Here is a 21,556-nt window from a genome sequence, read left to right on the forward strand (position 1 = left end):
AAAAGATAAATTAAGATATGCAGAAAAAGGACCAAGGAAGAACGAATGATATGATAAAAGCAAGGAAGTTTTTAGTCTAATATTTGATGAATGAATTTTTACTTCAGCCATCCCTAAGTCATAGCCAACTTTGGCTCCTGTCTTCAGGACCATATGCCAAATTGGTGTCCCATTTCTTGGGCTCCTGGCAAATATTCCTAGCTTATTGGGACACTGATCAGAAATCTGGAGTCAACCGCCCCCAACCTTCTAGAGAACTTAGGCCCCACTGAAACTGCCATGTGGCCACTCCTGATGCACATTACTATGAGCATGTGGTTCTGTGCTATAGACTGAGCAGCATGTTAAACATGGTAGGTTTCATTATACCGTTATACCACAACGTGTCATATACTGAGATGCTTTTTAAACATTTTAAATGTCAACTTATCATTTTTCTCTCATAAAAGGATATAGAAACATTATCACAAGTTGAACTTTCTAGTTGCTTAGAACCTGAGTGAGGAGGAGTAATTAAAAATTAGTGTCCCATGCTGGACTGTCTTTTTTGATTTTTCTTTAGAAAATTTAAAAGTTGTAGGCAACAAACCTGTTGCATAATTGCAAGAGTTAATTAAGGAAAACTCATCTGCGTGTGATTCACATGACATGTCTGAAAGTCAAAACGAAATTATCATCTAATTTTCTGAACTAAGTTTAACATGGTTCCCTAGAAGGCTGAAAAAACGAACTATTCCCTCTGTGGTTATAATTTCTGATTTTGTTAAATTGAATCCATTAGTAGAAAAATTATTGATTCAGGGGTATTACTAGATATCGCTATAGACACATAGACAATAAATATTTAGAGAATCTCTATGATTCTCCCTAGAACTCAGTTTGCACAAAACTGTCATTTTAAATCACAGAAATACTCAGAATATCTGAAACATATATTGGAAAAAGTATCTGCTAGGAGCCAAGAAACCTGGCTTATAATTATATCTCTGTCACCAACTCATTTGGACATTGAGAAGATCAAACTATTTCTGTGATTCATTACAGGTCAAATTAGGGATAATTGCCATGCCTATCTCACTAGATTTTTAGGAACATTGAAAAAAATTCACTTTTTCAAGAAAGATTCATTCATTCATACAAGTGCATATTTACTTACTCCATGCTAAGCTGTGTTAGCAGCAGGGAGTCAGCAATGAACATGGCAGATGAGACCTTTGCTCTCATGGAGCTTAAATTTAAGCCAGAAATAAAACCTCAGTTACCTGTGGGATGAGTATCACAAACATATGTGTCAGTATCATAATGATAACATATGGTAGTTTAGGAAGTCAGAGAACTCTCTGAGAAAGTGATAGGCTGAGCTCTGCAGGGTAAGAGTTGTGTATGCCAACAGCATTTAAAGTCAAGGAAAGAACATGTTTAATAGGTCTATAGAAATTTGAAGAAGTGTGAATAATCCAGAATAGCTAAAAGCATGAGTGGTGAAGAAGAAGTGAAAGATTATAGTTATGAAAACACATTGTGACATGCCTAGGGAGAACACAACATGGTTCAAATATTTTGGAAAGCATTTTGGTAAAATGAAATAAGAATCTCAAATAATCTTTTTAGCATTTTTTTAGATAATTTCACATCTGCACAGCTATCCTATTAAAAATCATGTAATATACAAAATTAAGAGCAATGATGTTTATTAATGTGTATTTATAGTAGAGACAAATAAAAATTATATAGGAGTGAGCAAAAAATTATGTTTGTGTAAATGAGGAAATATTTGCAGCTAATAAAAATCTGTACATGGAGTTCATAATAATAGGATAAAATATTTATTTAATAATACTAAAAGAAAGAAGGAGGGGGCAAGGCAGACATGGGTCCAGGTAAATAATAATCACTCCATGATTCTCTGTTATGATTGACGAACTCTCAGATGAGGATATCCTAATTTTATGTAGGGATTTCTGGCGAACCTATCCACCTCTCCTCTGGAAAAGACAGTATCTTGATTATGTTGGAATGTCTCCAGAAAGAAGATGGAAACATCTCATCTTCGCTGTCCTGGTGAGCAAATAAATCTGTCCTTTGACCTGTAAGGAGACACTATTTCTAGCTTCAAAGAAGCTCTTTGCTATGGGAACAACCTTGAAAAGATAACCTAACACAAGACCAACAGAAATGCCATGGAGAAATGCCTTTCCAAAGCCCTATATATATTTTTTTTTAGCTTTTAATTTTTTTTTTTTACTGTAAATATTTTTTAGTGTTTTAGAAAGGGTTACTATAATGAGCACATGACATTCATTATTGTGGGGAAAATGGACAGTTGGCTACATAGTGACTCAAGTTTCTTCCTGCCTCATAAGTGTTAGCTAACCTAGGAAAGTTTCTGACACTAGTTAGATGTAGCAACTTCTCAGAGCTGTTTCTATTAAATAACAGCTCAAGACATACTGTGTCTAAACTTGACTCTACTTTAAATTATATGATGTAGTTATTCCATGTAGCAGGGGCAAAAACGCAAACCCACGATTGAGTGAATAATTAAAATTATTTAAAGGAAATTTCCCAGTCATAATATTAACAGTGTATTGTTTAATTCCTTGAGCCAAGTGATCCAATACATTATGCACAGAAAGACCTTTATAAATATATTTTAAAATAAAATTCAAGTAGTTTGACTCTATGCACATGTTAATTCCACAGAGTATTTCTGGAACAAAAACAGAACTTGCAGTTTTGAAGAGAAATGTTAAAAAAGTGTGGTAAATAAAAATTATTGGATAGTTAAACATAAGAGGCAAGGAAACTATAAAGTTTAAGAATATGTAGCTTATTATTTTCATTCAGATCCAGTATGATGTTCTCAATTTGTAAGATGTTGTGCAAAGAATATTGTCTCAAAATTACATTAGGGAAATCACTTTAGCGTCAGAAGACCTAACTTTGGCAGCCGCTTACTAAATGTATTATCTTGGGTAATTTCTCTGAGGTTTAGATATTCTCATAATAAAACAAAGATAATTCTCACCTCAAAGAGCTGTTGTCAGGATCGCATGTGATGATATATATGAAAGTACTTTGTAAACTATAAGATTTATAATAGAAAGGTAAAATTTTATTACTACTAAACTGAGTGGTAGTGACTTAATACACAGAATATGATAAAGGCTGTGAGTTTTAAATACAGTTTGAGGAGAGCATGAAGAAGGGAACCATTCTTCTAATTCTTCTAAAGGCAAGTAAGAGATTTGAATCTAAGGAGGAGAGGTTATAGCTAGTCTGTGATGGTTGCACATGTTTTGCTTTTACAGTAAGAGCAGAGTGAGAACGAGAGCTAGTGAGCAAGAGAGAGACAGAAGGAGATGAAAGAGAGACAGAGACAGAAAAAGAGAAACTGACTTAGGTAGGGTGCCTTAGGCAGAGGGAAGAATTTGGCAAAGAGGCATGAAAGTTTCTATTTTGTTTGCATAAAGTTTCAATGTGACAAAACAGTGAAATTTAGCTTAGGGGTAGCAATTTTTCTACTAGTTTACCACTGATGTCTGAAATTTCACTTTTATGATGAATTCCTTTGGATCGTTGAGAAAGTCCTTCCTGTTCTTTCTTCTGTACAACAGCTACAGAGTGTACCTGGTTTCATCACCATATTGACTGCATGCTTCATTTAATTTATTTATTTGTCTGCCTTCCTAAGCATGTTTCTAGGTGGTGGGCATGGCAGGAAGGTCCTGTAATTGATGCTATTCAGGTTGAGAATAGGCTTCAATAAATATTTATTGAATTTAATTGCCTCTGGTTAAAATGCAAACACTTCTGAGAACTGTAACAAAATATGCCTACATTATGGCCTCTCCACTAATGCAATTTAAAAAATCACTTCTAACTTCAAAGTTAGCTAAGATTATTTTTCCCACACAATCCCTTAGTGATACTAGAGAAAGTGGTTAAAAGATTTTAATTTAGATAAAGCCCAGAGAGAACAGCGCAGCAGGAGGGCCCTGGGCCCTCAAGTGTGGGAGGTTTCCAGAGATTGAGAAAAAAGGAAAGGAGAAACATAGAAAAATAAAAAACCTTGGTCTTCTTCATATTTTTTCTAAGAATCTGCTCTCCTGACCTTCAAGAAATTCATAGTTCTTTTGAGAGGAAAAGAGTAGCAAGCAAAAAACAGTAAACAAGGAAGAACCTTATATCCAGGTTTTCCAAATTCAGACCATGTGAAGTTGATTTATGGAGTGGAGGAAGCAAAACGCATCAAAGACACATATTAACCAGTAGTGTGTCTTCTATTCATGCATGACTTTCATATGTGCATATTAATAGACCCTGTTGCTATTAATAAAATAGAAGTTATATAAGATAATTCAGAGCTATTTAATCAAAATATATGTTATTTAGCATCTAACTATAAAGGTAGTACTACCAAGTTGGGGAAAATGGAAGTTGTCATTGACAAACTATTTTTGTTTTAATAATTTAAAATGAAAATATGGGAAGGACTACTGCACACCATCTTTGAAAGACTGTTTTTGGCATTTCCTACCTTGGAGTCGTGAAAACTGATGTCAGGCCACACTCTACCATTAACTAGCTGGTGACTTGGGGAAAACCACTTTTTCTTACTGAGTCTTTGACTTAATTTTTCTGTGCTAGTAAAATGTGGATTAGAATAATCAAGAAAGAATATTGTATAATTGTGAATGAGATTCAGGAGTGATAATTCCCCTGTATAAAGATTTACCAAAATTCCAGCAATGTGAAATTTGGTTATTTGAATTTCAGAAGAAAGGAGAGAAAACTACTTTTATCAAACACCTGCTATTTCAGATATTTTGAATTACCTTAAAAATATAATCCCCATAAACCCTGAGATAGATAGTATAATAATCTGCAAGTTACTTATCTTGTAGAGTGTCCACAGCTTGTAAATAGCAGTGTCACCATTCAAACCTTGGTCAGTGTCCAGTTCCTATGCTCTGTCAGTATGCCATATACTGAATGCACCCAATTTTTAATTTTATAAACATAAAAGGAAAGATTCCTATACACCAAGACATGAAAAATCTAGCATTATCCTGAGCCTCTGCTTCCTCTTTGCAAATTACCCCTGTAGCAACTGAAGAAGCATTTATAGTAAGCAAATATCTTTTACTTTAGGGAAAGCTTTGGGGTCAAGAAGCTAAGCCGTGTGGCACAGCTCACAAAGCCACAAGGCATGATCTTTCACTTGTTGATGAGTAAAGTAATTTTTAACATCCTTGTTTTGAAATAAGAGTAACTACTGCCTAGATGGATCCCATAGCACATAGAGGTGTAACATGGGATGTGAGAGGAGGTGAGTGGCTATAGAACGTGAAGAGTGGAAGGTGCAGTCAAGCTTCAAGGGATTAGTAAACTAACACTGAAGAGAGGAAGTGGTTTCTGTAGCTGCTGATAAAACCCTCATATGCCCTGTCGGAATACATATGCCACCTAAACTCAGTGTTAATTTCCATTTCTTTTTCTCCCTCGCTTCGTCTTTTCTTGTACAAACGAAGGGTGTGAAAGGGAGGAACAGAATGTTTTCATAGGGGGAAGTATTTTAAAACTTTTGAGTCATGCTTTCTTTTCCCTAAAAGTAGAGAATTTGACTATGTTTATTTTTTTAGTTTTGATATCCTGATATCACAGTTTTACAATTTAAAAATGTATTTTAAATGGGTATCCATAAAACATTTAAAAACATTTGACATTTTTAGAAATAGACAGAAATGGGCTTATTCAAACATGGAAAGCACAAAGCATCCACTGCTTTTTTTTTCCCCCAACAAGTTAATATAGCTAAATAGAGTAATACTGCTATCAGAAGTATATACTCATTGAATGCAAATTCAGTATCTCTCGAATGGGGTGAGGATAGCAAAGGAGGTTTTACTGAAAGAAAACTTAACCAAATAAGAAAAAAAAAAAATGTAGGAATAGTTTTCAGTTATTAACTTTGCTAAATAATTAGTAACAAACAATTACCCAGTAAGAGAATAATTTAATGTTTTACCATTATGTTTGTTAAATAATAACCCAAACACATGTTCACCAGCCTTGTATCTTCTTTCTCACTCCATTCCAATAAGTTTCTCAAAATGCATCAGTCTGTATATTCATCCATGTTTACCTTCACCCCTAGTCATCCACCAGCCCCTATCCCTCAACCTCCACTGAAGACAGGGAGGAGAATTGTTTTTCTCCTCACCATTAAGTGGCACTGACCACATCTGTTTTATACTGCTGTAACCTCATTAACTAGCAAATTACCTGTTGAGTGGATGAACTAATGTTTGTTTCTTAAGGTGAAGTATCTCAAGCACAGGCAGAACCCGCCCTCCCCAGTGGAAAATTGAGAGCCCTAATTTTTAACTCTAGTGTTTGGCTAAGATGTCTGTTTTCATGAACAGAAGGCCTTCTCCGCATTTGAGCAAGGAAGAAGGGCAAAGCCAGCTCTAGAAATAATTGCCGACTTTGAATTCTCACTCTTTCTGCTCCTAGTCAGGGTTTCTCTACTCTCCCTAGCGGTAAATGATTTGCTTCTCCCAGGGAAAAAAACCTTAAATTTAACGAGGGTCTTTAGTGATTGCATTTCAGACTTCCTTTTGAACAAGTACATATTCTTTACTAATAAAGAAAAAAAAACCGGCTGGGCGCGGTGGCTCACGTTTGTAATCCTAGCACTTTGGGAGGCCAAAGCGGACAGTTCACAGGTTAGGAGATGGAGACCATCCTGGCTAACACGGTTAAACCCCGTCTCTGCTAAAAATACAAAAAATTAGCCGGGCGTGGTGGCGGGCTCGGAGAATGGCGTGAACCCAGGAGGCAGAGCTTGCAGTCAGCGGAGATCGCACCACTGCACTCCAGTCTGGGTGACAGAGCGAGACCCCGTCTCGAAGAAAAAAGAAAAGAAAAAAACCCAATAGAAAAATGAGCCAGATATACAAATTAGTAGTTTAAATGAAATAAAATAATCCTGATCAATACTTCAAGATGCGTATTAGAATATTGATTAATTTTACCTATAAGAATGATAAAAATGTAACTGATATATCATATCCAGTTTGGATGAAGATGTGTGAAAATAGACACTTTGCTATCCTATTGATGGGTACAATAATAGAAATAGCATTTCCAGACGAGCCGTTTGTCAATGTTGATCAAAATTTTAAGTTCATATAGTGCTTTGACTCTACAATTCCATGGATAAAAGTTAATTACAGGTTGGGCGCAGTGGCTCACGCCTGTAATCCCAGCACTTTGGGAGGCTGAGGTCAGGAGTTCAAGACCAGCCTGGCCAACACTGTGAAAACCCATCTCTACTAAAAATACAGAAATTAGTCGGGCATCGTGACGCATGCCTGTAATCCCAGCTACTCGGGAGGCTGAGGCAGGAGAATAGCTTGAACCCAGGAGGCGGAGTTTGCAGTGAGCAGAGATAGCACCATTACACTCCAGCCTGGGCCACAAGAGCAGAACTCTATTAAAAGAAAAAAAGTAAAATAATAATATCATTCTTATAATCATAAATAATGAGTAATATGCAAATGTTTAAGAAAATTAAGGAAAACACATACTGTTGGCCAGTCATGGTGGCTCAGGTCTGTAATTCCAGCACTTTGGGAGACTGATGCGGGTGGATCACTTGAGGTTGGGAGTTCATGACCAGCCTGGCCAGCATGGCGAAACCTCATCTCTACTAAAAATACCAAAATTAGGGAGGCGTGATGGTGTGCACCTGTAATCCCAGCTACTTGGGAAGCTGAGACAGGAAAATTGCTTGAACCCAGGAGGCAGAGGTTGCAGTGAGCCAAGATCGCACCATTGCACTACAGCCTGGGCAACAGAGCAAGACTTCATCTCAAAACAGAAACAAAAACAAAAACACATACTATGGAATATTTATGGAGTTGTCAAGAAAAGAATAAGAGCTTTAAACACGAACATAGAAAGATGCCCAAAATACATGATGTGCAACAAAGGTTATCTGGTAAGAGAATATCTGTAATTTTATGTTTGTATATATATTTTTAAAAAGTCTCAGATAACCAGAAAACTCTTAACAATGGTTGCTTTGAGGTGGGGTAGGAGGGAAGGTAACATGTATATACCTCTGTGTTCCAAGTGATAACTTTCTCTGGTATTCTAGGAGGCTACGATTTTTATTGCCCGCTTTTCATATTGTAAATTCAGTACAGACAAATTTTAAAGCAAAATTTAAACTCTAATTTATTTAAGAGAACTGTTTTGTTTTTCTATATTCCTTTTCCCCCACTTCATATATTATTTGACTAATATATCTGTGCCATGCACCCTACTGAAAAACTGCAATGCTGTAATGCATAGGCAAGCACACTCTTAAACACACACACACATGTCCCTAGTCTCACAGAGCTAACACCCTCCCCAACCCCAGCCATACACCCACACTAATGCTTCTGCTCTTATAGAGTTAACAGACTTTATCTGTGTACATATATTTGTTTACATTGTTGTTACATAGAACTTATGCCTACTATTATTTTGTGTAACATAATATTTTATTATCTGAATTTACATTAATTACACTGAATATGCCATCAAAGAGAAGCCTCAAAATATATATAATTATTCCCCTATAGTTGGGCATTTGGGATATGTACACCTTTCCCCTTTAATGGATCTGCAATCTAGTGAGTTGTTAGTATCTACACATAAATTATTGAGGATGCTAAGAAGAAAATTGGGGATGGGGTCCCAGAGATGTTTCCTATGAATCCTCTTACTACACAGACCCTGGTGAAGAAACAGCTATGTTAATACCTCCTGCTTCTTGTGTACCTCCTATAAGCCAAGCACTTTGCATTTGTATCTCCTTTAATTGTCACAGTAACAGTGCAGTACTAGTATCCTTATTTTTGCAGTGAGAAAAGAGAATTCAGAAATATTTTATAAGGAGGAAATGACTCACCATCACTTCAAAAAGTCTCCTCTTATTATTGCCTCTTTCAATTCAGGAACTTGATTAATGCTTACATAATCATCACATTTAATCTTCCGACAACTCCAGTCAGATACATATCCTTATCTCAAAGTTATATCTGAGAGAATTCAAAGAAAATAAAATATTAGGTTCATATCAGAGACTCTTACTAAGAGACACTCTTAGCAAGGGTATTGGGTAACACGAACTGGTGATGCCATCTCACTGTGAGACTCCCACCGCACCCCCAATACGGGGATGAACTCTCTGTTGCAGGTTTTTCTTGATTTTCATTACTGAATAGCCTCAGTCCTTCTTAGGTGAGATCATGCTGTTCTTCTTCCTTCATATGTACCTAAGATTACTTTTTCCATTTTGGTTGAAACCAGAGAGATTATAAAATCACAGAATCACAGGCTGCTGAGGCACTTGATGTGAGGGGAGCAAAGACAAAGAGGTGGCAAGGTGAGTTTAATGCAGAGGCTGAAAATACATTTATCTTTGACATTGTGTAGTGATAAGATCACCCCTAAAGAGAAGCTTCTATTCCTTACACAAACACAATCCACCAAAGAGAGTTCAAAACTGCTTCCCTGCAATATCTGGAATCTTGAAGTTCAACCTGTACACATTCATTTATTAAAGAACAGTCTTGTCACTCATTTCAGTTGCACCTAAAGATAGAGACGGATCCTCAGGCTATTTCATTCACTTCCCCAGAGATAGGAGAGGTTGTGGGCATAAAATTTTAAGTTAAAAGATTTGAGTTAGAATTATAGGTCTGCTTGTGATTAGGCTTTGGTAACTTATTACACCTCTGAGCCAGTTTTGTCAAAGTGAACATTAGGTTTTTCGAATAACAAATCATTGTGAAGATTAAACACAATTACTTAGCAAAGGTGGCTATCATCATCACTCATCATCATCATCATCGTCATCATCATCATCATTATTTTACAGGTCAAAAAACCTTTAGAGCATCCATCTTGGGTTATCTAGTCCATTCTTTCTAATCCCCATATTTGGAATTACTCTCAGACGTTAACTCATGTCTCATTTCCCCTGATTTCCATGGGTTGTGCCCCAGTTCTCAGGGTCTATTTCTAGCCTTCAGACCCCATTACTTTCTGAGCTGCCCAGTGACATCCTGGGTGACGATGCCTCTGTTGTGCACCATCAGGGCCAATCTGAGCAAACCTCCCTTTCGTGGTACATTGACTTTGGCCAGCACCAAGAAAAGCTTTGGCCAGTACCAAGAAAGCTTCGAAGATTCCAAAAAAGGCTTTTCTGACTCCTATAACCTAAACCTTTAACCTTCCAACTCTGCATTTTCAAGTTTTCTCCCAACTTCATTGTTGTTTTTCATTTATTTTTGCGCAAAGAGTGATTTGTGTGAAGATTTTTGGGGAATTATAACGTGCTACAGAAACATTGAAATTGCTATTGTTTCTGTCTTCCAGCCAGCTGCTAGTAAATTCTTAGCACTAAATTATAATCATTAAAACTAAAACCATGAAAATCCTCATTTACATTTTGATTTCTTCTACATTTTTACATCTACAGCATACAGAAGTACCCTTTTTTGTGTTTTGGGGGAGAGGGCTTTACAATCTCATTTTTATTGTAAATCACTTTTTCAAACATTGGAGAACCTAATGCAGTCTGTCTCTCAATTCAGTAAAGCCTCCCTAGGTCAGAAAAACCAGGAATAAAGTTGGGTTTATTTAAGATGAACTAGATGTATTCAATTCTTTATCAAGAAAAGCGGTTTTATTGGTTTCAGCTAATAATCTCAAATGTATTAAGTGTTGACAAACTACAATATTTGGAGAATTGTTTTGGTGAAAAGATACATAATTTATAATTTATTATGAGGCATTTCTTTGCAAGCAATTGCTTATTATATGTTCAAACCCTTTTTATGGGTCAAACAATGTCACAGGAAAGTTATTTAAATTGTGTTTTACTCTGCTCCCTCATAGATACATTGAGTCAGTTGATAAATATTTGTCTTGCATATTAATAATAAATGCCAAGCAATCCTATGAAACATGAAGAAAGAATATGAACAGCCACTTAACATGAGAAGAAATAGAAATAATCAATAAACACTTTAAGAATGCTTACAATTTGAGTAAGAACCAAAATTAAAATGAGGCCTTGATAAATGTACCATATTGCTGCTGCAGTGTTGGATCCTGCAGTCCCAGTTATTTGAGATGCTGAAGTGGGAGGATCACTTGAGCCCAGGAGTTTGAAGCCAGCCTAAGCAACATAACAAGACTCTGTCTCTAAAAAAAAAAAAAAAACAAGGAAAAAAAAGAAAAAATTTATATTGCCCAAAACATAAAAGATTCATAAAGATTCATAACAACCAATGTTAACCATAATTTGAGGTAGCACTGTCCAATACAACTTTCTGTGATGATGGAACTTTCTGTATCTGTGGTGTTCATGATCGTGACCAAAAACTACATGTAGCTATTGGTCAGTTAAAATATTGCCAGCTAAGTGTGGTGGGATTACAACTGTAATCCCAGCATTTTGGGAGGCCCAGGTGGGATGATTGCTTAAGGTCAGGAGTGTGAAACCAGCCTGGGCAACACAGTGACCTTATCTCTAAAACAAAACAAAAAAATTAGCTAGGTGTGGCAGCAGGCACCTGTAGCTCCAGCTACTCTGAAAGCTAAGGTGGGAGGATCCCTTAAGCTGCAGTGAGTCATGATCATGCCACGTCACTCCAGAGCCTGGGTGACAGGGCGAGATCCTATATGGAAATAAATAAATATTGCCAATGTTACTAAAAATTGAATTTTTAATTTTTTAAAATTTAAATTTAAGTAGCTACATATGGCTAGTGGCTTCTGTGTCAAGCAGCACTGGTTTGAGAAAATAGGCAGTTCAATAAACCTTTTATAGTGGTACAAACTTATATACCCCTTTTAGAAAATAATTTGAAAAAATGTATTGAAAAAGCATGTGTATTTCGACTTAGCAGTACTGATATCGGTAATCTGTAGTACAATAATACTTGAAAGTGTTCAAGAACTCAAATAATAATTATGTCAGCATAATTTGTGAGAACTAATAATTAGAAACCAATTAAATACCTTAAATAATCATTAATAAAAAAGAAGTTAAATTATCATATGTTCATACTATGCCGTTTTGTACAGTTATTTTTAAAAGTATATGTTAGATCTTCCAATACTGATTTGAAAAGCTATCCATGACAGTCTAAGTGAAAAAATAATTATATAGTCAAAAATATACATAGTATAGTAAACCCATTTTCCAAAAGGAAAAACAAAAAGTTTGTGCATGTGGATTTGTCTATGCATAAAGATATATGATAATATATAAAACTAAGTGCCATTGGTGGTTTTCACTAGAGGGTGGGTTTATACACTGAAGTGTTGCTTGTATATTGTAAAAGCATATTTTCTTCATGAAATTAAAAAATCTATATAAATATATTAATTTCTTATTTTACACTCACTAGACCTTAGCCAGGATTCAAATTATGCAAAACTTGTATTCTACCTTTTCAGATTTTACAATTTTCTAAGAAAAATAGACATAAATACTTCATAAACAATTGTGAACATTGGGATGTTGACTACCCCAATGTAAGAAAGGGAGAGGATACATGACTGTACATTTAATCTCAATTTGGAATGGTAGTTGCAGTGTTTGTGCAGAAGTGTGGGTGAATGATAGGTGTAGAATCAGCTGTCTTTCAATGCCAAGATCACATGGTATTCATTCATTCTGCACGGAGACCTACAGGAGTTGCTAATCAAGTGCAACCTTTTGCTGATAGAGATCTCTTTTAAGCTTTTCTCAGGTCTTGGATCAAAAGAAGCAATCTTTCTAAACTATACATTTGATCTCACTTGTCTTTCTCTTAATTAAAAAAAAAAGACTTTAGAAGTCTCCACACTGTTTTCAGAATACCGTCAAGTCCAAACTCCTTAGCTTCTTATGCCAAGACCTTCACAATCTGGCCCCAGTTTACTTTTTCCACCTTTATTTTGCGCTACTTCCCATTCACTTTCCTCTTACAACACATTACTCATTTTTTCCTGAACTTTGACAAGCACTTTTAAACTTTCATGTCGTTTTTCACACAGGTTTCTCAATAGTACCTTTAATTACACCCCTCTGTCCTTTAACTGCTGTACTCAAGGCCTAACTTAATGTCACCTCTTTGAATTCCTCCTTGATTCCCATACGCAAAATTAATTTCTCCCACGCCCTCTGTTTTCTGAAACTCTCAGTAATTACTTCTATCTTAGAGACAATGTTTACACATTAAAGTTAATTATTTGCATTACTCATTATCATTTTCCCCTATCAATGATGAATTGCTGGTATCATGTCTTACTCATCTCTGCATGAAGTAATGCATGTATAACCTGGCAACCTGGCATCCAATAAGCCCTTGATATATGGAGCTATTATTTTGTTGTTTATATTAGTGGTGCCACCTCAAATGTGTATTACAAGACTTGGCATAGCACATACTTTAAAGACTTCTCTGTCAGCTAAACCCTGATTGAAAACAGTACTGTCTATTGCTCACCCCTATGCTTTTGTGAACCCTAAAGTATTTATCTTCCCTACTTTCAGCATATCATATTGCTAATTATCTTTATATCTTCACTTAGTTTGTCATTTGTTCCAGAAATACTTATTGAACACCCATTATAAACCAGATAGTTTGCTAGACACTGAGGATATAGAATTAAATAAGATGAAAATTATTTCTGCCTTCCTGAAGCTTACCATCTAGCAGGGAAAATAATAATTAAACAAAAGATTATGTAATTAAAATTTCATATCTGCTCTGCAGGAAAATCATAGGGCATTGTGCATGATTATTTTAAAAAGCTCTAACTTCATCAGATGGGTTAAAGAAGTGTCCTTGAGGAAGTGATATTTATGCTGATATCCAAATAATGGTCAAAAATGAAGTAGAAAAAAGTGACCAGGGATAGTGATGGAGGTGGGAAGATGGGAAAGAATTTCAGACAAAGAGAACTAAACTGAGAAAGGTAGTCAGCATATTTTATAAAGCCAAGTTGTTCAATAATGAGTGTAACTGTAATTCTCAGTGGTAGGTAAATACAGGCCTTTTGCTCAGTATTCCGGGACCTGAAACCTATTTTCAATATTTCCCTTCAAACCTATGCCTGATCCCCATGGGCCATGTTCCCACTCAGACTCTTCTTTCTGGTTGCAATATTCCATCTCTCAAGTTCAAATTCTACCCATCCTTCCAGAGCCAATTCTAATCCTGAGGTTCTCTCTTATCCAACTCACTTGGCAACAATGACACTTTCCTCTCCATCATTTCCATGTCATTTTATCTCCATTTATCTCACGATCTATATCTATATATGCAATTCATATTTATCTCTATACCCCCTTCTCAAAAGAGGTCTAGCACAATCCCTGTACCAAGTACATATTTTATATATTTTTATTGAATAAAAATGACTTTTAATGAGCCGTATATGACACTGATGAAGTAACTAAGAGGAGCATCAAATGTCTACAGAGTTTAAAAAGCAAAACTATTCAGTCAAACATTCGTTTAGTTAGAAGTTGGATGTGTATTTATCACACGTATTGTTGGAGGCCAGTTAGCTCAGTTGGTTAGAGTGTGGTGCTAATACCATGTGTAGCATGTAAGGTTGCAACCTTTGCAAACAAGGAAGCAAGAGAAAATCAACACAATTCTTGCAACCACAGTTGGAAATCAAGAGCACAGATCTTATAGCCTAGTACTAGGTTGTAGTGTTTCCCTACTACCACCCCTTCCCCCACACACATATTATGACAGAGACATTTACTTCTATTAGTTTTTAAATAAAAATTCTAAAATTAACCTAGCTCTCTCTCTCTGAGTACCTTCAGAAATCTATGGTTTGTGGAAGCCATGACACTATTTTCTTGTGCAAGGTTAGCATAATTCGGAAGGACAAGTACAGTCTCCTTCTTTAGCTCTGAGGCTGAGAGAGGCATGTATGTCTCTGGGTTATGGGACCAACCTGTTTCTCCTGAGTCTACTTAAAAAGAAATATTGAAAGAGCTGACTCTATCATTATCTTCCCCTTAAAGGACATCTTCCTTCTGACATGAAACTTTATTTTTCTTTGGACAAATTGAGGGACTGACATCTCTCCTAATTTCAAAACTTTGGGGATAAGATAGCTCGGTTGTCCAGGGCTCTGGGTTGGTTAATAATGATTTTGGTGAGTAAGGACTTAGTGTTTCCAAAATTTGGTGCCTGCAGAGGTTCCTTTGCTGTGCATTGAGAAAAACCCTAATCTGTGGTCACAGAATGAACTGCTAACCTTGGCTGGGCATCTTATAAATGTGGGCCTTTGGTCGTAAGCGTGCAAAACAGGAAAACTATTGATCATGTGTCAGTGACCCCTTTTTTTATGTGTAAAGGATGTAGAGTGTGTAGAATTTTTTAAACGGGGAAGAATTTCTCCCCCAGATCCACCATTACCTCTCATAGGAAATTCTATGCCAAGGTGTTTTCATCTCTCTTAAGTACAATAAAACAAAAAAAAATTAAAATGAAAATAATGCGAATGGGCCAGGCATGGTGGCTCATGTCTGTAATCTCAGGACTTTGAAAGGCTGAGGCTGATAGATCACTTGAGGTCAGGAGTTCAAGACCCGCCTGGCCAACATGGTGAAACCCCATCCCTACTAAAAATACAAAAAATTAGCCAGGTGTGGTGACACAAGCCTGTCATCTGAGCTACTCAGGAGGCTGAGGCAGGAGAATCGCTTGACCCTGGGAGGCAGAGGTTGCGGTGAGTCAAGATTGTGCCACTGCCCTCCAGCCTGGGTGACAGAGCAAGACTCTGTCAAAAAAAAAAAAAAAAAGAGAGAGAGAGAAAGAAAGAAAGAGAACGGAAGAACATAATGTGGATGGAGCAAGAATGATTGAAGTAATTCTATTGAACTCTTCAAATTACACTGACAGCTACTGGTTAAAGAACCCAATTGATTAATATTGATTCCTTAAAGGATTCAGTCAGTTGAATTATAGGAGTGCCTAAAAAAGAGATTTTCTCAAGAGAGGAAACTTCACTTGATCATGAGAACAGGAAATATGTTAGTCTCAAGTTCAGATTGCATCAAATAGTTGATATTCTCGTCGAAACTGACTCTGAACCAGCTAGCTTTGCTCTCTCCTGCCTCCAAGTTCTTCTTTTTCTCTGGAGGATTAGGCCCATTAGCTTTTCTGATTCTGCAGCTTTTTCTAAACCAGAGCAAGAATAATCTCAGTGCCAGATAAAGGAGATATAATTTCACTGTAATGTTGCTCCATTCTTTTTTATTTTCCAATAATTTTATGCACATTGTCAAATGTGACTGAAGTGTGAGGCTTGCTTCTATTTTACTGGTGTTTTTCTAGAGACGGAGACTTGGAGGAAGAAGAGTTTGTAATCCACGGCACCCTGAGAAAACATCTCTCCTCTTGTCTCTCTTCTCTCTAGCTGCACGTGCCTTTGGAGCAGGGAATTTAGTAACCCTCACTACTGTATCTTCAACACCTTTCTTATAGCCTAGAATGACAGTGAATGTCTCTGGAATAAATAAACTTTGCAGAATAGGAAGATTAGTTTAGAAAACTGGAGATGTTTTGCAAGATTAAAAAAAAAAAAAAATACCTCCAGGGGACATCAATGCCATCTATTAGTTTCTTAAGACTACACAACTGGAGGTGAAAAAAAGTCTTCTCAGTGTTAAGTCCAGAATCAGAACCCACAAGTTTGTGGAAAAAATGTTTTTCCTCCAAAGGTCTAGTGCTTTTAAAAATTATCTTGAAGACTCGTGTAGTAGCTACATCTGCTAATGTGAGTGGAGTATTTTCAGAAGATTAAAAGGAAGTTGGCATTAAATTGTGATTACTGTCATTCCTTTTCAAGTAGACAGGTTATGCTATGCATTTTATGACACTGCAGGCTCATTTGCCCTGTGAACCTCTCTCTAACCTCCTCTCCAGTTGGAAGAATACTTGAATACTTTGCACATCTCTTGGCATAGCACTCCCACACTGAAACATATTTTATTTGTACCAGATTGAGAGCCTTCATGAAAAAAGAAATAAAAGAAAACTAAGGATTGAGTTACTATGTCAGACACAGTACTGGATTTTCTTTAGCATTCTGTACTTTCCTTTAATTGTTAGACTAGCTTAAGAACCTTGGTATTATATTCCCTATTTTTCAGATTTAAAAAAAAAAACTAAAGAGAGAGGAACAGAAACTGACCATATGCCACACATACAGTAAGCACTGTTCCCAAGGTTAGAACCCAGATCTGACTGAGAAGAGGTCTCAAGCCCATTTAACTCCACCACACTTAGAGGCAGTGGAGCATAGTAGCACTGGTTCTAGAATCAGATTGCCTGGGTTTATATCTCAACTTTGTCTCTCACAGACTACCTAATTTTTATGAATCTCTACTATGATTGAATGTACTACAAATGAAAAAAGTAATAAGTACACAACACATAGGATTGTTGTGAGGATTAAGTAAAGCAATTCTTACTAATCATTTAGAAGAGTTCCTGAGACATGGTAAATGTTGAGTAAAGGTTAACTATTTTTGAGAACAGACAATAGATCATTTTCTTTTGTATCAATAGAACTTAGCGTGGTCCATAATTCAATGTTAGGCAGTTAGTAAACCCTGAAATAATGATTGTGGAATTTAATTATATGTTGATTAAGAGGCAGAATTAAGAAAACTTACTAGAATTTTCTGGAAAATATTTCACAGTTCGTACAGTTCAGGAAATGTAGTGTGGGGTACCCTTATTGCTTGTGGATACTCCCACAGTCCTTTTTCACCTGTATTTTTTCAAAGCACAAGCTTTTGAATGTCAATTAGTAGATGTGGAAATGATAATGAAATTAGAAAAATGTGTGACCTCAAAAATAATAATTTTCAGGCAAGAATTACCAACTGATGCTAAAATTAGTAGATGAGGATGTCCGTTTCTGCTTCAGATGTAGAATGTGACAAGAAAATGTCTTTCCTTTCTTAACAATGAGAAAAAGTTAGACAATCTACAAAATCATAAAAATTTTTTTGAAATCATAAAGAGAGCTGATATTGCAAGGCAAACCAACTGAATTCCAATGAATGGCATACTACTCTGAGAAGGGATGGGACAAAAGAACTATTTCATTTCTGACAGAACATAAGAGGAAAAAATATTGCTGTCCTAAAAGCAGGTACAATGTTAAAAATCAGCTACAATGTTACCAAATTCTTTAAAGCAATGTGTAGGATAGCTTATTCATGACCCTGAGAACCTAAACACAAAAGGAGTTTACCCTAACTCACATGTACTTTTCCACAGGCTTCCAGAGGTGTTCATGCAGAAGACTGGACACAGGACCCTTGGTGGCACCAGTGTGTGGATGAGCAGATAGTGACTGATCGCCACTGGGGTAAGTTGGAAATGACCATTCACTTCTCTGGATGCATGTCTCAAATGAAACAAATTACTAAGCCACTGAGGAAGAGGCAACAACTCCTCCAACATCAAGGGCCAGACAAAGGTCCTCTGCTTACATGAAAGTGATAACAAAAGGTAGGAAAATCTTATTTCTCCAGGACCCAGAAAAAGACCCATTCCTTCTGGGAGAAAGGTAGAATTAAAATATCTCTGCCTCTTGGAAAATTGAAAGAAAACTTTTGGGCCCACGTTCCTGGACTGATACAAAGCAGAAGTCTGCTACAACTGGAGTATGTGCAGGATCCAGGAGGAAAAGAGAAGCAGGAATGCTGAAAAGTCAAAGCTTCAAGGCCCAGGTGTATACAATCTGCCTAAGACTGAGACTGGGTCAGAAGAGCCAAGAATCTCATCTTCTCTCCAAGAGCTTCAAACTGAGTAACCAGCAATAATAGTCTACCAACTGGGACCAGGAGAAAGGGTGACAAGAGAGTCTCTCTGTGGTAGAGAATGACTGAAAGCAGGGGATGGATCAGGAATACTGGGAAAAAAACAACAACAACGTTCTGGTACCCAAGGAACCACTCTAAGCACAATGTAGATATCCCATCACTGGAGGAATTGGAAGTGTGTGGTACACTTCAGGTAACAATAGCAAAAACAATTACCAAATCTACCCTAACTACTAACTATATTGACTCAACTCAGAAGTAGAGGTACACACATTTCCAAGCATAAATACTATTTCCTTTTGTATCTACTGTTTTTCCACACACAATTACCAATACTCAGTAACAATTATGTTCTGTGCCCACAAAAGCAAGAAAGAATGACCCCATTGTCAAGAATAAGAAGCAAGAATCCCAGCACTCTGGGAGGCCGAGGTGGCCGGATCAGGGGGTCAGGAGATCGAGACCCTCCTGGCTAACACAGTGAAACCCCATCTGTACTAAAAAATACAAAAAATTAGCCCGGCGTAGTGGCGGGTGCCGGTAGTCCCAGCTACTTGGTAGGCTGAGGCAGGAGAATGGCGTGAACCTGGGAGGTGGAGCTTGCAGTGAGCCGAGATCGCACCACTGCACTCCAGCCTGGGTAACAGAGTAAGATTCTGTCAAAAAAAAAAAAAAAAAAAAAAAAGCAAGAAAAATAATATTCAGAGTTGAGTCTGATAGCTGAAACTATAGTTGAAACTCTCTGACAGGAGTATTTAAATAATTATGATTAATATAAAAAAGGACCTAAAGAAAAAGGAGAATGACATGCATAAAGAGATGAATTTCAGCATATTGATAGAAACAATAAATACAATCAAGTGGAATTGATAAGGTAAAGAATATTGAATATTTATAATCAGATTGAATGCAGCTGAGAAAAAAAGTAAACTGGAAGATGTCCATAGAAATTATTCAAACTGAAACATAAAAATAAAAAAGATTGATGAGGCCAATATACAAAAATGCATGGTAATTTTACATATTAGCAAGGATGATTTAGAGATTATTATTATTTCCCTTTTGTTATGGGAGATAAGATGCTATTTCTTTGAAGGCCCCTTCTCTTCTTTAGCTCTTGATTCCATTCTTTTTCCTTTTCACAAATCCTCTGATCTTAGTGTGTTTCTGTCTCCCTCATCAGCTATTTTACTCTTTATTAAATTATTTGCTTTATTATTTAGACTCTCTAGTAGTTACATAAAAAGAAGCACAAATAAACCTCTTTGACTTCCTGTCTCTCTGCCACTCGCCACCCACCTCACTCCCTCCTCAACATACTGCTACCCTGGTCTTTGTTCCCACTACTACCCTCAATCAGCTCTAGTCAAGACAACAAGTATAGTGGTTACTTCTCTGCCGTTGACATAGTCTATTAGGAACTCTTGACCAGCAGTCACTCCTGCTTTCTTGAAACATTTATTTATTCCCCTTTCCTTAACACCACACATTTCTTTTTCTGCCTCACTGAGACTTCATTCGTCTCCTTTTCTGGCTTAAATTATCCTGTTCAACCTCTAATTGTTGATGTACTTTAGGGTCGAGTCTCAGATTTCTTTCTGTTGCTTTCTTACATTTTTTCCTGTAGAAAATATCCTCCAGTTCTAGGATTTTAAGTACTACTTGTATGCTGATGTCTTCCAAATTTCCATCTGGACATCTTTTGTGAGCTCCAGACTTGCATACACAACTAAATTCATGACATTTTCACTTTGAATAACAATAGGCATTTCAACTTTATCATTTCCAAAAAAGAACTGTTAACTCTCATCCACCTTCAGCAAATGTATTTCTCCCATAATCTCCCTCATCTCAGTAAAAGTTACCATTATCTGCTCAGATAAGTGAGCTCAAGTTAAAACTTAGGAGTTTCTCAAGCCAAAAACTTAGGAGTTGTTTTCGATCGCTTTCTTCTATTTACTCCCCATGCCCAACGCAACAGCAAGTGACATCATTTGTACCACCCAAGTATATCCTGAATCTTTCCTTTTGTAGCATGTCTATGTGCATCCAAGCCATTTGGACTATTATATTAGCATCCTAACTGGTCTTTGTGCTTCATCTACTGCTTTTCTAAATTCCATCCTCACAGAGCAGGCAATGTATTTTTAAATATATGTGTGTGTGTGTGTATATATATGTATGTGTGTATATATGTATATGCATATGCACATATATGCATATACATATATACACACACGTATATACACACATATATACACACATTATATATATATTTCCTACCATGGTCTATATGGCTTCTGATCACCTCTCTGATCATAACTTCTTTAGCTTTCCCTCTTACTCACTGTTTTTCAACAACACTGTTGTTGTTGCTGTTTTCTGTTTTTTGAACATGATAGTTTCCCCCAATCCATTGTCTTCTTGCTCCTGAGTTTCTTTTCATTCATATGGAAGCCTAAGCATTGTATCCCCAGGAGGGTTTCCCTGACTATTGTAGTTAGCATCCTACTGCTCCATTAATACAATTCTGGCTATTCTCCATATTCTTTTGAGGAGGTGAGTAGAGACAGCAAGATGGGCATGGGAAAAAAGCTAACAAAGTGTTGCCTCAGACTGAGGCTAGCT

At 36.6% G+C, this 21,556-nt stretch overlaps 2 long non-coding RNA genes across 4 annotated transcripts in view; one reads left to right on the forward strand and one right to left on the reverse strand.

The window, feature by feature from the left end:
* LOC105468891 (uncharacterized) overlaps positions 1-21,556 on the reverse strand; it is a 36,538-nt gene that overhangs the window by 11,382 nt on the left and 3,600 nt on the right. The window contains exons 2-3 of the long non-coding RNA XR_979705.2: positions 11,154-11,271; positions 8,969-9,098 (exon numbers count right to left, since the gene is read on the reverse strand). This is a non-coding gene — a long non-coding RNA (uncharacterized lncRNA). The remainder of the gene's footprint in view (positions 1-8,968; positions 9,099-11,153; positions 11,272-21,556) is intronic.
* LOC105468890 (uncharacterized) overlaps positions 18,309-21,556 on the forward strand; it is a 49,927-nt gene continuing 46,679 nt past the window's right edge. For 2 of the 3 annotated variants that reach the window (XR_979702.3, XR_011610975.1), the window contains exon 1: positions 18,309-18,471. This is a non-coding gene — a long non-coding RNA (uncharacterized lncRNA). The remainder of the gene's footprint in view (positions 18,472-21,556) is intronic. The other variant, XR_011610976.1, reaches the window with a different exon arrangement.

Source organism: Macaca nemestrina, chromosome 12, assembly GCF_043159975.1.
Source record: "Macaca nemestrina isolate mMacNem1 chromosome 12, mMacNem.hap1, whole genome shotgun sequence".
Classification (NCBI taxonomy): Eukaryota; Metazoa; Chordata; class Mammalia; order Primates; family Cercopithecidae; genus Macaca; species Macaca nemestrina.